At 38.6% G+C, this 15,432-nt stretch overlaps 1 pseudogene across 1 annotated transcript; it reads right to left on the bottom strand.

Moving 5' to 3' along the window:
- Positions 1 to 6,891: 6,891 nt before the first annotated feature.
- Positions 6,892 to 10,537, bottom strand: LOC116630128 (annotated as a pseudogene). The gene has a single exon (XR_004298881.1). The product of XR_004298881.1 is annotated as a 60S ribosomal protein L7-like 1 (transcript).
- Positions 10,538 to 15,432: the final 4,895 nt, after the last annotated feature.

The raw sequence follows: 15,432 nt of genomic DNA, 5'->3' as shown, positions 1-15,432 counted from the left end.
TTTCCACATATAAGTGAAATAATACAGTATTTGTCTGTCTCTGTCTGACTTATTTCACTTTGCATAATACCCTTGAGGTCTTACCCATATTGTTGCAAAAGGCAAGATTCCATTCTTCTTTATGGCTGGGTAGGTTTCCATTGTATATATGTACCACATCTTCTTTATTCATTCATCTATCCATGGACACTTAGGTTGCTTCCATATCTTGGCTATTGTAAATAAAGCTGTAGTAAACATAGGGGTGCATATATCTCTTTGAAGTGGTGGGGTTTTTTTTCCTTTGGATAAATACCCAGAGAAAATGCTGGATCATATGGTAGTTCTATTTTTAATTTTTTAGGAACCACCATATTTTGTTTTCTATTGTGGATGCACAAATTTACATTTCTACTAACAGTGTATGAGGGTTCCTTTTTTCTCCACATCCTCACCAACACTTGGTATTTGTCTTTTTGATAATAGCCAACCTGACAGTTTGAGATGATATCTCATTGTGGTTTTGATTTTCATTTTCTTGATAATTAGTGACATTGAGCATCTTTTCATGTGTCTGGTGGCCATCTATATATCTTCTTTAGAATGTCTATTCAAGTCCTACACCTATGTTTTAATGCATGCAAACACGTGTACATAGAGTTAATTTTCCCTTTCATTCATTTCCTCATTCAATTCAAAATGCATTTTTAGTGGTTGCAAGTGCCCCCACAAAAGATATATCCACCCAGAATGATATATCAGGGTTTTTTATGTTAAGTTGTGTATGTTCTTTATATATTTTGGATATTAACCTCTTATCAGATGTATAATTTATAAATATCTTATCCCACTCAGTGGGTTGCCTTTTTGTTTGTTGATGGTTTCCTTTGCCTGCAGAAGCTTTTTAGTTTGATGTAATCAAACTCATTTGTTTATTTTAGTTTTTGTTGCTCTGGCCTGAGGAGACTGGTACAAAAAAAAAGTATTGCTGAGACCAGTGTCAAAGACGTTACTGCCTATGTTTTCTTCTAGAGTTTTATGGTTTCAGGTTTTACAGTCAAGTCTTTAATCCATTTTGAATTTATTTTTATATATGGTATAAAATAGTGGTTGAGTTTCACTCTTTTGCATGTAGCTGTCCAGTTTTCTTAACACAATTTATTGAAGAGTTTGTCTTTTTCCCATTGTATATTCTTGCTTCGTTTGCCACAGATTAATTGACCATATATGCATGGGTTTATTTCTGGGCTCTTTATTCTATTCTAGTGATTTATATGTCTTTTTTTGTACAGTACCATACTGTTTTGATTACTATAGTTTTGTAATGTAGTTTGAAATCAGGGAGCATGATACCTCCAGCTTTGTTCTTCTTTTTCAAGGTTGCTTTGGCTTGTGGTTTCATACAAATTTTAGGATTATTTGTTCTAGATCTGTGAAAAATGCCTTTAGTGTTTTGATCGAAACTGCACTGAATCTGTAGATTTCTTTGGGTAGTATGGATATTTTAACAAATTAATTCTTCCAGTCTGTGACCATGGAATATCTTTCCATTTATTTGTGTCATCTTCAATTTCTTTCATCAGTGTCATAGTTTTCAGAGTACACGTCTTTCATTTGCTCCGTTAAATGCATTTCTAGGTATTTTATTCTTTTTGATACAATTATAAGTGGGATTGTTTCTTAATTTCTCTTTTTGATATATCATTAGTGTATAGAAGTGCAACTGATTTTCCCTGCATTTTTTTCTCTTTATGTCTGTTAATATTTGCCTTACATATTTAGGTGCTCCTATGTTGGGTACATAAATATCTATGAATGTTATATACTCTTCTTGGATTGACCCCTTTATCATTATGTACTGCCCTTCTTTATTTTTTGTTATAGTCTCTTTTATTTTTTTTAAAGATTTTATTTATTTATTTGACAGAGACAGCAAGAGAGGGAACACAGGAAGGGGGGATGGGAGAGGAAGAAGCAGGCTTTCTGCTGAGCAGGGAGCCCGATATGGGGCTCAATCCCAAGACCCTGGGATCATGACCTGAGCCGAAGGTAGACGCTTAACGACTGAGCCACCCAGGTGCCCCAGTTATAGTCTGTTTTAAAGTCTGTTTTGTCTGATTTGAGTATTGCTACTCCAGTTTGCATTTCCATTTGCATGGATATCTTTTCCATCCTTTCACTTTCAGTCTCTATATGTCTTTAAATCTGAAGTTAGTCTCTTGTAGGTAGTGTATAGATAGGTTTTGTTTTTTATTGATTCAGCCACCCTATGTTTTTGATTGGAGCATTTAGTCCATTTACATATAAAGTAATTAGTGATAGGTATAACTCTATGTATTTTAAATGAAGCTTAGACCAAAGAATGGTGGGTGTCTAGAATGGGAAGGGAGGGCGGGTCTCAGTTACTGGGAGCCTTCTGTTGTGTATGAGCACATTGTAGAGGTTCAGGTACCTAAAAAAGTACACCAAGACACCTGAGATCCTAGGGGAAGCTTCCTACGAAATACTGTATCTCAGCATTCTATCTAGTCTTGAAGAGTAAGCAGGAATTTTCATGATGAAAAGTTGGAAAGCAGGTTGTATAGAAGATATCAAGCTGAGGGAATTGAAAGTATTAAAGGCACAAAAATGTGTCAAGGTAAAATAGAGAAGTTTCAGTCTTGGCATAAGGTGAATCTGTAAATGCATTGGTTGAATCCAACTTGCAAGAGGTATGTCCCCCTATTAAGAAGTTATGGCATGAAATCTTGCCATTTGCAATGACGTGGTTGGAACTGGAGGGTATTATGCTGAGCGAAATAAGTCAATCAAAGAAAGACATGTATCATATGACCTCACTGATATGAGGAATTCTTAATCTTAGGAAACAAACTGAGGGTTGCTGGAGTGGTGGGGGGTGGGAGGGATGGGGTGGCTGGGTGATAGACATTGGGGAGGGTATGTGCTATGGTGAGCGCTGTGAATTATGTAAGACTGATGAATCACAGACCTGTAGCTCTGAAACAAATAATACATTATATGTTAAAAAAAAAAAAAAGGAAGAAGATAGCAGGAGGGGAAGAATGAAGGGGGGGAAATCGGAGGGGGAGTCAAACCATGAGAGACGATGGACTCTGAAAAACAAACTGAGGGTTCTAGAGGAGAGGGTGGTGGGTGGACGGGTTAACCTGGTGATGGGTATTAAGGAGGGCACGTTCTGCATGGAGCACTGGGTGTTATATGCAAACAATGAATCATGGAACACTACATCAAAAACTAATGATGTAATGTATGGTGATTAACATAACATAATAAAAAAAAAAGAAGTTATGGCATTGAGTGAAAGGGCACTAAGATGTTTGCTGGAATATCAGGGGTTGGGGAGATGGCATGGGGAGACAGTGGAGAATTATAATTAGTAAAAGGACGTGATCCAAGTTAATTTTAGGAAAATAACTCTAGTGGGGTTTTTTTCTTAGTTATTAATACATATTTTTACCTGTATTTTCTTCTTTTTTTCCCCCCTATTCATGTAGATCAAGGCATCTTCCTTGCCTTCAGGAAGGTGTGGGGCACGGGGATTCCTAGCTATTGTTTTCAAAATCTTAAATGTACTTAGAGAATAGGGTTTGGGAAAGGTACCTCTTGGAAAATGAGACATAAAGATAGATAACTGATTGATTCATTGATAGTAGGTAAATAGACAGATTTCCCAGGCTAAAAAGTTTTTCTCCCAGTTTGGAGAATTAGAATGAGACTGATGATTTGAGAGCAGTACAGAATAAATGAACATATGTTGCACCTGGGATGTTGGGTCCTGGGTTTGAGGCTCCAGCTTCACTGATTATTGCCTGCCAGGGGAGGCAAGGAGCAGTGCAGCAGAGCATCAGATTGAAAGATCCCTACAAGCTGGGGCAACAGTCTGAGCATGGTCTTATGACTGACAGTCAGAGGGACCTCATCAAGCCTTGGCACTACATAAGACAAGACCCTAAATGCTTGGTACAAACCCAGTCAGAGAAGTGGATGTTAAGAATGAGTAAGGTTTAATTTTCCACAAGCCCAACCAGATGGGGGCTTGGCATCTAATTTAAATAAAAAGTAAAATGTGATCTTTTACTGCGTATGTAGACTAAAATTTACCTCCAGTAATTGGCTACAGAGTTATGGCAGAGACTACTAATTGTATCTAATACCTCTTCTTTTCCTTTCCCTTACAGTTATAGAACTCCTGAGTGTAGCTAGGTCCATGGGTACCCTGAATAAAAAGTCCATTTACCAGTCCCCATTGTAGCCCAGTGTGGGCATCTAAGTTCTGGGTTTGAGGAGGGTAATGTGTTCTGCTTATGGCTCATGTCTTTAAAGTATAGGAGTGTACTCTTTCCTTTCCACAAATCTGAGTCAGGGCAAGGTAGTGAGCCCTCTTAGATGGTGCAGAAAGGATAATCAGCGTAGTTGTAGATCCACAGGACAGAAGGACTCCAGACCTCTAGCAACTTTGCATATACAATCCCGGAATTCATGTGAAACAGAAATAAGTTTCTGTCTTGTAGACCACTCATTTTCATGTCCTGATCAAATAAGCTGAACATAAATTCTCACTAACACTAGTCTGGAAAAGGAACAGAAATGGGGCAAGGTTGCTGGTGGGGAAAATTGTTAATTTTCTGTTTTAGTAGTGAGAGACTTAATGGCCTGAATTAGGGCAATATGAGAGCGAGAACAGGGCTGGATTGAAGACAGAGCTCACAGGACTTGAGCACTCAGTTATGTGCAGGGCGAAAAAGAGGGAGAAGAGGGAGAAAAAATGTGATTCTAATATTTCAGCATGGGGAGTTGAGGTTAATGGTGATGGCATGTATTGAGATAGAATATGAAAGGGTAAGTCTTGAGAGGAAGGTGCATAAAATAACACAAAACAAGAAGCCATGGGGCCCAGGAATGAAGAAAGCCTATTTTCTGCTGTTTGCTCCTTTCTACTAAGGAAAAAAGTTACTGGAAGTGAGTACATAGTAATAATAATAGTCAGTGACAAACTGTTTAATATTAAGTGTGTGTTTCTACACAAATTCTTTAGTTTTCTGATAGCTTTTGCCGAAGACTGCAGTCACTTTCCCTTTTTTGCTCAATAATTGAGCTCCCACAATGCTTTCAATGTAAGGTAGAAGTGAGCCTTCTCTGAGCTTAAGCATAGAGCTACTTATTTTTTTCACTAATCTAGAAAGTTATGATGTTATAATGGTAGATATATGTTGTTATACATTTTGTCAAAACTCATAGAATATACACACAGCACAAAGAGTGAAACCAAATGTAAACGATGGACTTTGGGTGATAATAATGTGTGGATTTTGGTTCATTGACTCTAACAAATTTACCACAATGGTGCAGGATGTTGATGATAGGGGACGCTGCCTGTGTGCTATAACGGGGTATGTGAGAACTCTGTATTTTTTGCTCAATTTTACTGTGAACCTAAAACTGCTCTAAAAAATCAAGTATTAATTTTTAAAATTGTATTTGCACTTTTTTTGACAAATAGTAAACTACACTTACCCTCCTTCCTTCCTATTTCAGTTTAATGAAATCAATATATTTTCCCTTTAGAAAAAAATCTAATGCAGGACTTTCAGTTTCTCCATTCTTGGGTATCTGGGGGTATAATAAAGATGATTTTGGAACAATTACATACATCCACCAGGCTTTTCAGAGGTAGTGAGCCCATACAGATTGCTGTATTTTCCATTGTGGAAAACAGTTTTCACTAGAAGAACAGCTTTTGTTATATAGGCAGATTGTTTAGGAATAGAACAGCCATAGCATGGTTTTTAGGTTTGCTCTGGAGTTACAATTCTGGGTTCAACTTCTGGCTCAACCAATCATCAGACACAGATTCTTAGACAAGTCTTTGTTATACTCTAAGTTTTATTTTCTTATTTTCTAAAATGGAGTTAATAGGAATACCCATACTTAATTGATTTATTTGCAAAATTAAGTGAGAAAATGTACATAAAGCATGTAGTATAAGTCCTGGCATAAGAAACTGCTCAATAAATATATATTTTTGTGATGGAGGATATTGTCCAGTCACCAGATAACTGTGTTGGAGAACATTCAATCATTTATTGAGCAGGAAATGAACTGAATTTTGAAAATCCCAACTTCTGGCTCTACCTATAATTGACCCAGGGGAACGGAGCCTGAACAGAGAACAGCCATATGAAATAGTTGGCCATATGAAACAGAGTGTGAAGTTTAGGACTACTGAAGCAGCTGGAATTTGCATATCAGGGTACCAGAAATAAGAAAGCTTAGCAGAAGGGAAGCCCCAGAAATCTACATAGGTGTCCTCTTGAGTCTTTGACTTAGTACCTGTGCATGCATTTGGTCAAACTCAGAGAAGCCTAGTAAGGAGTAGTTACTTCAGGAATGTGAGCTGAGTGTAAGTACCAGAGAATACATAGTGCTGGGAGACAGTCCACTTCTGCAACAACCAGAAAAGTCATGATTTAGGAGGAGGATTATTCCAGCTCTAGCATAAGGGATACTCTGGACCCATTCTAACAAAGTTTAAAACCAAGCCTCAGGAGAAACATGTGGAGCTATCAGTAAATTAATTCTCTATCAGAATAAAGCCCAAAATTCTTTATAGGAAGACAAATTCAGAATCTAAACAATAGCACTCCATTGTCCATCATAAAAATTTAAAAATTAGGGGCACCTGGGTGGCTTAGTTGGTTAAGCAACTGCCTTCAGCTTAGGTCATGATCCTGGAGTCCCAGGATTGAGTCCGCATCTGGCTTCTTGCTCAGCAGGGAGTCTCCTTCTCCCTCTGATCCTCACCCATCTCATGCTCTCTCTCTCTCATTCTCTCTCTCTCAAATAAATAAAATCTTTAAAAAATGTAAAAATTACTAGTCATCTGAAAAATCAGAAAATCTGACCAAAATAAGAGGGGGGAAACAACAGAAAAAGACTCAAGAGATGACAGACGTGTTGGAATTAGTAGACAAAGACTTCAGGCAGCTATTATAAATATGGTCAAAAATCTAAGAATAAAGATGAATAAATGAGTGAACAGGTGGAGGAAGCTCAGCAAATAAAAGGAAACAAGAGAGAGGAAAGCAAATGAAAGTTGTAGAACTAAAAAATGTCTGGAATTTTTTTAATTAGCAGAATTGAGCTTTAAAAGCTGTTTGTATACTGCAAAAGAAAAGCTCTGTAAGACAGGTAAATAGAAAACAGTGAAAGAAAAAAAGACTGGCAAAAAAAAAAAAATGATCAGAGCTTCAATGACTGGTTGAGTATTATAAAGTCACACGTCTAACATACATGGAATAAAAATTCCAGAAGGAGAAGAGAGATTTTGACAGGAAAATAAATGTTAGAAGAAATAATAGTCAAAGAAGTCTCCAAATTTAATGAAAAATAACCCCCAGAGAACATTGTCTATTACCCAATAACTAATGTTCCCAAGGATATTTATATTCATCTCCTCAGCCAAGAAGTGAACATTTAAAAATTTGGCTTTGAAAATCCCAACTTCTCATTCTGGCCATGATGGAGGAATGAACCACAGCAAGATAAACACAAAGAAAACCACATCTGGGAATATTATAGCACAATTGCTTTAAACCAAATTAAAAATAAAAACCTCAAAACATCCATAAGAAAAAAACATACTATATACAGGAAAGGAACAATAGACTATCCACTGAATTCTCATCAGAAACAATGTAAGCTAGAAAACAATGGAATGACAGGTTTTTAAAATTTTTATAACCTCTTATTTACTTAAATAGAATTCTAAGTGAAAAACTATTATTTTGCATAAAACCCTTGAACAATTGTGTGAGTGAGGCACACATGCTAGACTGTATTAGCCCCATTTTGCAGGTAAGAATGGAAACATTATTCCTATATTTAGTATAAAACAGATCTGGGATAGAAACCCTGGGCTTTCACACTCACAACTGCTCTTTTCCTATACATCATTTTAAAGTACTTTGATTTCACAGTGTTTTAAATTATTAGAGTAAGCTCTAACATCTTTTCCTGGCAAGTTAACTCTTGAGCCAACCAACTTAATTAATCACCTCGTAAGCTGGTACATTTTAAGGCATTGTTATACTTCTAACTCAACCTCACAGCTATGTTTGAGGGCCACATGAGCCGAAAGTGCAGCAAAGCTGATCTTAAGGGCCCAGGGGACACAATGGTTAAGTATGTTTTCAACTCTTAACCTATGCCTGGCACACCCTCACCAATTACTCAGATAGCAATTGAGGCAACAAAGTGACAGTAGCAGAGGAAGACCCACCTACGAAGGGGGGACACTGATGATAAACACAGGCAGGATCAGGTCCCCTTTTTAGGTCTAATGTCCCCAGGAGCCTTAGTGTTGGTCTAGTACGTCATTACCAGCAGGGTAGAGAGCAGTACTTTTGGAGTCTAGACTAGGCAAGGAGAGAGTCCAATTAAGCCTGTCTGGGGCCTAAAAGACCTAAGAGTACTAACTTCATCCATGCCAAGCCAAGAAAATCCCATCTTGAACCCAGCAGAAATAAATGGTGGATATTTCCCTTAGTTAGATGGTTAGGAGAATCAGGAATCTACCACTGTGTTCCTAATAGGAAACACCCAATTGGCTCCAAGGAAAAAAGCTATCTTGGTAAGCTTTGGTCTTCCACAGACATGGAACCACAGGAGACTAACAAGGTCAGGGCCCAGGTGACCAATCCTGATAGTGCAGGACTTCCTCACATAAGGTACATGGGTCCCTGAGAAGAGTCTATGAACATACAAACTTCCAAGTAAAAATTTGAGTGTATGCATTTTCCTGGGAAAAGGATTCTTCCCTTTTCGTAGACCCACGAATAGGTTAAAATCCTGAACTAGAGAAAAGAAGTAGTCCAACTGTGGGCTAGGATAAGGAAGCCACCAGATACACTTAAGAGTCAGCCAAGTCTGAGAACTCACAAAGCCATCCCTGAGAAGTTAGAATGATGGACTCATAGCAGAGACAATTGAGCACTGTTTTGTGCTCTTCTTTGTAATTGTATTTCAAGTTCCTTCCAAAACAAGACCCAAGGAGCCCCCCAGGTTCAAGTATATCCCTGGGTTTGTTCCACTGCTGTCTTGTATTCATGCTTGGGTATTCATTCATCAACATTAATCCTCAGTATAGAAAATGTGACATAGCAGGACTCCCTCTTCCATGGCATGAGTCCTCTGCTGATTTCAGAGGCAGTGGTGGCAGCCAACGTGGAAAACACACTGGAACTTTTCCTTGGAACAGGAAGTGCCGGTTATATAAAATGAGAAGTGCCTACCAGGAACATCATCATTTTTTTCCTGACCCTTCCCTCTAGTTACTGAAGATGTAACAGAAAATAGTCTTCTCTGAAAATACTGGATAACAATTCCAAAAAACAAAACGCATGCTTCCAACACGCTGTGCTTTCAGATATTCTGGGTTTAGTTCAGCGGCCAAATGAGCTGATTGGTGCATTCACCTTCATAGCCAGGTAAGCCCACCTCCTTGAGGAAGCCCACTCTATTCTTGGTAGCATGAGAGATGGAAAGGGCATTAAGAACTCAGAGATCACCTGGAAATTCTTCCCTGGAAAGGCAATTTCATAAATGAGGTCTTCCAAGCAAATAACACCATACTTCCCCAGGTGCTCCTAAATCACTATGTCTGTCAAAAGGATGGTTTTATTCTTGATCTTGCCTTGTCCACATTTCAAGATGAGTTCCGAGACAGACTTCAGATTTGGAAATCCTCAGGTCATATAAGATTCCACTATATGGACTGGGGGGTCACTTTGACAAAGACACCACTGAAAAATCTTCTTCAGGTGAACCTTGCAATGATCCTCTGCACCATTAAACTCACCCCATTAATCCTTAGATGCATATAATAAAGACTAAGAAATGTTTATCTGGCACTTCCTAGTCGTGAGGTTTCACTTCTTTCTAGTGGCCTGAGGTGGACCCTGTCATGTTGTCGTAGCGAGGAATTGCTTAGGAACCATTTCAGTTGCTTAAACTTGAGTTATTTTCCTTTCTTTGGCTCCTTCTTATCCAAAAGTGCCTGCTTTGCTTGAGTGGCTTTGAGGGCCTGATAAGCCTTCCAATTTTTCAAGAGACTTTCTGGAACTGAAGAGATCTTTTTCCTTTGCTCTTGCTCCATCTTTCCAAAGCTGCAACTACTGCTCATGTGCAGCCCCACCACCTGAGGAAAAGAGAACCACTTTATGTTTACTTGACAAGAGACATCACTTCTAGTTCACAGCTGGCAACCCAGACAGCCAATGCCCAGTTAGCTATTGTGAACAGCTGAGGTCTTGCTAATGCTGATTGCTGCCAAAAGTTGCACAAAATTCCTTCGCACTGTTCCCTGCATTTTAGAGCCATGTCATCTTCAAAATCCCACCCTCTTTATTTACACCATGTTCATTTAATACTGGAGGCTGGGCTATAAACAAAGAAACGCTTCCCACAATACACCTATGACTTCTGGTGTAGAATGGCAGTTTTAAGATGCTAAGAAATAAACTGTGAATTTAGAATTAAAATTAAGCAAAATTTTTCTTCAAAACTTAAACCCAATAAAATATCTTCAGATGACAGAAGTGATGACTTTCACTACAAGAAATGTTAAATAAACTTATTCAGGTTAAAGGGAAAAACTCAAATATAAATGAATAAAGAACACTAGATATTTTTCTACTTAATTTTTTTAAAAAGCAGTTGACTATTTGAAGTAAAAGTAACAATGTGGCATAGAATTTATAATATGTAGAAGACACACGACAGCACAGAGGAGAAGATAAATGGAAATATATTTACATATGGTTTTTACATTATATGTGAAATGTTATACTATCAATTGAAGGTATACTATGATAGGTTAAAGATGTATAATGTGACCACCAAAGGAATCACTAAAGAAATAGAACAATGAAATAACAAGCCAAGAGAGGAGATATCATATAATACTGAGAAATACGTAATTTAAAAGGAGACACAAAAAGATGGAAAAAGAAAAAGGATAGATGGGAAAAATGGAAAACCAATAGTATGATATGATAGTAGACTTTAAACCTAACCATATCAATAATTATATTAAATGTAAAAGCACAAGACAACCAATTAAAAGGCAGAGAAGATCTACTTATATGTTGTTTTCAAGATACATAGACATCGGTAAGTTAAAAATGAAAGGATAGAAAAATGATATACCATGACACACTAATTATAAGAAGCCTGGAATAACTGTATTAATATCAGACAAAGTATATCATTTGCAATAGCATCAAAAAGAATTAAATACTTGGGAATAAATTTAATCAAGGAGATGAAAGATTTAAACACTGAAAACTGTAAGAAACTGATGAAAAAATTGAAGAAGACACAAATAAATGGAAAGATATTCTGTGCTTCTGGATTCGAAGAATTAATATTAAGTGTCAGTACTGCTCAAAGAAACCTACAGATTCAGTGTAATCCCTATCAAATTCAAATGGAATTTTCACAGAAATAGAACAAATAATTCTAAAATAGTATGGAACCACAAAAGACCCCAATTAGCCAAAGCAATCTTTTTCAGAAAGAACAAAGCTGAAGGCATCATGCTTCCTGAGTTCAAACTATATGACAAAGCTATAGTAATAAAAACAGCATGGTATTCGCATAAAAGCAGACACACAAATCAATGAAATAGAATAGAGAGCCCAGGAATAAACCCACACACACATACACAGTCAACTAATTTTCGAAAAAGTTACCAAGAACACACAATGAAGAAAGGATAGTCTCTTCAGTAAATGGTGTTGGGAAAACTGTATATCCACATGGAAAAAAAAGAAAGAAACTGGACCCCTATCTCACACCACTCACAAAAATGAACTTGGAATCGATTAAAGACTTAAATGTAAAAGACCTGAAATCACTGGTTTCAAGTCTTACATTTAAGTCTTTAATCCATTCCTTTGGATCTTGTATTTTCTTTATAAATTCCCTATGGGAACATATATATATTCAATATAAAATATATATAATCAGCATGTTATAATATACTATATATATCCAAGACATCTTCATTCATTGTTCTTTTATTTATTCAACGAGTGAATATTTTCGGGAGAAGGAAAGATGGTGGAGGAGTAGGGCACCCTATTTCAACTGGTCCCCGGAATTGAGCTGGATATCTACCAGACCACTCTGAGCACCCACAAAACCAGCCTGAGATGCAAGAAGATCTGGATCTCTACAAACAGAATATCGCAGGCGGTGGTTTTGAGGTACGAAGCGGGGAGCCCTGATCCCGCGGGCAGATATCGGAGGATAAACAGCAGTGGGAGTGAGCCTGTCCGTGGGGATCCTACACCACCAGTGAGCGACAGCCTTGCGCGGTGGGGACGGGGCACATACTCGCTGACCGGTAGCTGCCGGGAAAGGACTTCAGAGCAGACCCTGGGGCGGAAACCCGGAGCGGCGGGGTCGTGCATGCGAACTGGTAGCGGCTGGCAGTTTTAGAAGCACAAAGGGCAGAGATGTGCCCCGACCTGGAGGCAGGACTGGAGGCGCTGCGGAGGGGCGCACAACCCAGGCCACTGCAGTTTATAGCAGCACGGACAGAAACGGAGACAGTGTGGCCTGGAGAGCTCACTGAAAAAAAGACTGCGGTCTCTCTGCTCTGAGACAGAGGGTTGGAAACAGTCTCTTCTGCTCTGACTTGCGGAAGAGATGCGGAAAGCTGCAAGAGAACAAGAGCCCCAAAAACTGGTTCCCGCTGAGCCGATCCCCCGCCACAGGGGGCAGGGCAACTCCGCCCAAACAAGGTTGCCTGAGTAACAGCGCGGCAGGCCCCTCCCGCAGAAGACAGGCTGGGAAAACAAGAGGCCAGCAACCCTAAGGTCCCAAGAAAACAGGTGCATCTTGCTTGGGTTCTGGTCAATAATTTGGACTCTATACATTCCCTCAAACACCCATCAACAGAATGACTAGGAGGAGGAACCCCCAAAATAGAAAAAACTCAGAGATTATGACTTATGCTGCAGATTTACAAATGGATGCAGATATAACCAAGATGTCGGAGATGGAATTCAGGCTAGCAGTTGTGAAGACAATGGCTAGAATGGAGAAATCAATTAATGGCAACATAGAGTCTCTAAGGGCAGAAATGAAAGGTGAATTGGCAGAACTTAAAAATGCTATCAGTGAGATCCAATCCAATCTAGATAATCTAACAGCTAGGGTAAGTGAGGCAGAAGAACGAATAAGCGACCTGGAAGACAATATAATAGATAAAAAGGGAAAAGAGGAGGCCAGGGAAAAACAACTCAGAATCCATGAAAATAGAATCAGAGAAATAAGTGACACCATGAAGCGTACCAATGTCAGAATAATTGGAATCCCGGAGGGAGTGGAGAGAGAGAGAGGACTAGAAGATGTATTTGAGCAAATCGTAGCTGAGAACTTCCCTAATCTAGGGAATGAAACACACATTTGTGTCCTAGAGGCAGAGAGGACCCCTCCCAAGATCAAGGAAAACAGGCCAACACCCCGGCATGTAATAGTAAAACTTGCAAATCTTAAAACTAAGGAAACCATCTTAAGGGCAGTGAGGGGGGAAGAGATTCCTTACGTACAGAGGGAGGAACATCAGAATAACGTCAGACCTATCCACAGAGACCTGGCAAGCCAGAAAGGCCTGGCAAGACATATTCAGGGTACTAAATGAGAAGAACATGCAGCCAAGAATACTTTATCCGGCAAGGCTGTCAAGAGAATGGATGGAGAGATGCAGAGCTTCCATGACCGGCGGAAACTGAAAGAATATGTGACCACTAAGCCGGCCCTGCAAGAAATATTAAGGGGGGTTCTATAAAAGGAGAAAGACCCCAAGAGTGATATACAACAGAAATTTACAGGGACAATCTATAAAAACAACGTCTTCACAGGCAACATGATGACAATTATTTCATATCTTTCAATAATTACTCTCAACGTGAATGGCCTAAATGCTCCCATAAAACGGCACAGGGTTACAGATTGGATAAAAAGACAGGACCCATCCATATGCTGTCTACAAGAGACTCATTCTGAACCTAAAGACACATCCAGACTGAAAGTGAAGGGATGGAGATCCATCTTCCATGCCAGCGGACCTCAAAAGAAAGCTGGGGTAGCAATTCTTATATCAGACAAATTAGATCTTAAACTAAAGTCTGTAATTAGAGACACAGAAGGACACTATATCATTCTTAAAGGGTCTATCCAACAAGAATATCTAACAATTGTAAATATCTATGCCCCCAACATGGGAGCAGCCATCTACATAAGCCAACTGTTAACCAAAATAAAGAGTCATATTGATAACAATATGTTAATTGTAGGAGACCTCAGTACTCCACTTTCAGCAATGGACAGATAATCTAAGCAGAAAATCAACAAGGGAACAAAAGCTTTGAATGATACACTGAACCAGATGGACCTCATAGATATTTACAGAACATTCCACCCTAAAAGAACAGAATACTCATTCTTCTCGAGCGCACATGGAACTTTCTCCAGAATAGACCACATACTGGGTCACAAATCAGGTCTCAACTGATACCAAAAGATTGAGATTATTCCCTGCATATTCTCAGACCACAATGCTTTAAAACTGGAACTCAATCACAAGAAAAAATTTGGCAGAAATTCAAACACTTGGAAGCTAAAGACCACTCTGCTCAAGAATGTTTGGGTTAACCAGGAAATCAAAGAAGAACTTAAACAATTCATGGAAATCAATGAGAACGAAAACACATTGGTCCAAAACCTATGGGATATTGCAAAAGCGGTCCTAAGGGGGAAATACATAGCCATCCAAGCCTCACTCAAAAAAATAGAAAAACCCCGAATTCACCAACTAACTCTACACCATAAAGAACTAGAGAAAAAGCAACAAACGATGCCTAAGCCACACATTAGAAGAGAAAAATTAAGATTAGAGCAGAGATCAATGAATTAGAAACCAGAAACACAGTAGATCAGATCAACAAAACTAGAAGTTGGTTCTTTGAAAGAATTAATAAGATCGATAAACCACTGGCCAGACTTACCCAAAAGAAAAGAGAAAGGACCCAAATTAATAAAATTATGAATGAAAGGGGAGAGATCACGACTAACACCAAGGAAATCGAAACAATTATTAGAAATTATTATCAACAACTATATGCCAATAAACTGAGCAATCTGGATGAAATGGGGGCCTTCCTGGAAACCTATAAGCTGCCAAGACTGAAACAGGAAGAAATTGACAACGTGAATAGGCCAATAACCAGTAACGAGATTGAAGCAGTGATCAAAAACCTCCCAAAAAACAAGAGTCCAGGACCTGATGGATTCCCTGGGGAATGCTACCAAACATTCAAAGAAGAAATAATACCTATTCTACTGAAGCTGTTTCAAAAAATAGAA

The sequence above is a fragment of the Phoca vitulina genome, unplaced genomic scaffold (assembly GCF_004348235.1).
Source record: "Phoca vitulina isolate PV1807 unplaced genomic scaffold, GSC_HSeal_1.0 scaffold3, whole genome shotgun sequence".
Lineage (NCBI taxonomy): Eukaryota > Metazoa > Chordata > Mammalia > Carnivora > Phocidae > Phoca > Phoca vitulina.
Note: the sequence above shows the minus strand (reverse complement) of the source record. Positions and strands in the feature narration are given on the sequence as shown.